The sequence below is a fragment of the Ranitomeya variabilis genome, chromosome 2 (genome assembly GCF_051348905.1).
Source record: "Ranitomeya variabilis isolate aRanVar5 chromosome 2, aRanVar5.hap1, whole genome shotgun sequence".
Taxonomy (NCBI): domain Eukaryota; kingdom Metazoa; phylum Chordata; class Amphibia; order Anura; family Dendrobatidae; genus Ranitomeya; species Ranitomeya variabilis.
Genome location: NC_135233.1, coordinates 202,882,388 through 202,884,481, shown reverse-complemented (window position 1 = coordinate 202,884,481; position 2,094 = coordinate 202,882,388). Strand labels below are relative to the sequence as shown.

Genomic DNA, 2,094 nt, shown 5'->3' with positions numbered 1-2,094 from the left:
TTCCTAAATCATACAACATTCTCTGTGCTAACACGAAAAGCCCCAATAACCAAGGCTAGAATTACAACAATTGTGGTCTTAAGTCCCCTGGAGGCTCTCACTTTGCTTTTTTGTATATATCATCTTTACTATGAGTGCCACATTCTCAAGAAGAAGTGTAAAATTCAAGAGACATAGCAATTCGAGCAATGTTATCCTTGTACCGTTCTCCATCAAGTAAAAATAATCTATACTGTCTATGTGACAATCAAATCAACTGCATGGATTTGGCAGGGGCGTACATAGATTTCACAGGGCCCCATAGCAAAATTGAGCAAAGGGCCCCCCCCCCCCCCGAAGAAGGGAGGGGAATAGTTGTCGCGCGTAGCGCGCCGAAAATTTGCATGTTAAGCCACGCCCCCTCCACAGCCACACCCCCTCCACAGCCACACCCTCTCCACAGCCACACCCCCCAATTACTAATTTATATGGCGAAGGCAATAAAAAACGACTTACCAGAAAGCAGCATTGCAGGAGAAAGCAGCATTGCATTGCAGTAATAGATAAAATGAATTCAACCTAAAAAAGTGAAACTATTATTATTTGCCATCCCCAATACAGTGTGATCCTAAACATTTATTCACTTTAGTATGATAAACATTACCTGGAACTTTGAACAACAGAGAATGGTGGTGTTCCCAGCAAAAACTCCCAAACTTGAAAATAACAGAAAAACTTGGAAACATTCTAAACTTCTGAAACTTGAACTCAAAACCAAAACTGTGGCCAAACATTCCGCAAATATTGAGATGTGGCAACCTATAATGTAAATAACACAAATTAGAGGGGCTTTATAGAACCCCTAATATGTTCTCTTAGGGCATCTACATGTAGGTGAGGGTCCTAGAGGGGCTTTATAGGACCCCTTATATGTTCTCTTAGGGCATCTACATGTAGGTGAGGGTCCCAGAGGGGCTGCCTGTCTTATAGGACCCCCTTATATTCTCTCTTAGGGCATCTACATGTAGGTGAGGGTCCTAGAGGGGCTTTATAGGACCCCCTTATATTCTCTCTTATGGCATGTACATGTGGGTGAGGGTCCTAGAGGGGCTGTCTGCCTTATAGGACCCCTTATATTCTCTCTTATGGCATGTACATGTAGGTGAGGGTCCCAGAGGGGCTGCCTGCCTTATAGGACCCCTTATATTCTCTCTTATGGCATGTACATGTGGGCGAGGGTCCTAGAGGGGACCCCTTATAACCTCTTATAGCACCTACTTGTCAGCCAACTAGGAGCTAGGATAATGCAGAGTACAATGTCTCTCTCAGCTGCTGTGGCGTAGTACAATCATCCATTGGAGCAGACTGGTTGTGCAGACTCATGCTTCCCACACTTCTCCCCCGGTAATGCAGCACAGTTCTCCTGATGCACCGAGCTCCCAGTGATCCCAGCACTCCCAGCTCTGCTACATACTGGGACATAGTTTGCTCATCTTTACAACAAGTGACAACTTCCTAAGTGTTCCCACCGGCGCAGCGGAGAGATCAGAGGTCACTGCCAGAGATGGCGCAAGGAGGGATCCCAGCAGATCCCACAGGGAGGAAGAGGGATCCAGGAAGAGAGGTCCAGGCAGGATCAGAGGGAGGAGAATGCGCTGGGAGAGGGGAGGATAATCAGCAGAGAGCGGAGCCGCTACTCACCCACTGTGCTCCGCTGCACGGACACCAGGCCGTGGACCCAGACACGCAGAGCCGCCCCGCTGACACTCTCCAGGAGCGAGCAGCCGTCGGTCGCAAAGGGTGCACGGTGACGTCACTTCCGGTCGCTCGGAAATGAGATCACCGCGCCCCCTATGTGACCTTCCCCCTCCAACTGCAGCGCAGCACCGTGGGGAAGCTTCCTGCTTCCCCACACGCTCATCTCCGACAGGGCCCGACAGCAAAGCCCTGTCGCCTCGCCGCGCGCGCGCCCTCCCCGACCCGAGCAAAAAAAAAAATTAACACAAAAAAAAAAAAAAATAGGTGGCGTACACACCATGGGGCCGGGCAGCACCGGGCCCCCCCGGCCGTGGGGCCCGGATGCGGCGGCACCCGTCGCATACATGGTGTGTACGC

The 2,094-nt window shown here is 50.3% G+C and overlaps 1 long non-coding RNA gene across 1 annotated transcript; it reads right to left on the bottom strand.

The window, feature by feature from the left end:
- Positions 1-487: 487 nt before the first annotated feature.
- On the bottom strand, positions 488-1,786 carry LOC143809232 (uncharacterized). Its single transcript, XR_013222162.1, has 3 exons — positions 1,681-1,786; positions 644-798; positions 488-558 (listed from the first exon to the last, which is right to left on the bottom strand). It is a non-coding gene; the product is annotated as an uncharacterized LOC143809232 (long non-coding RNA).
- Positions 1,787-2,094: the final 308 nt, after the last annotated feature.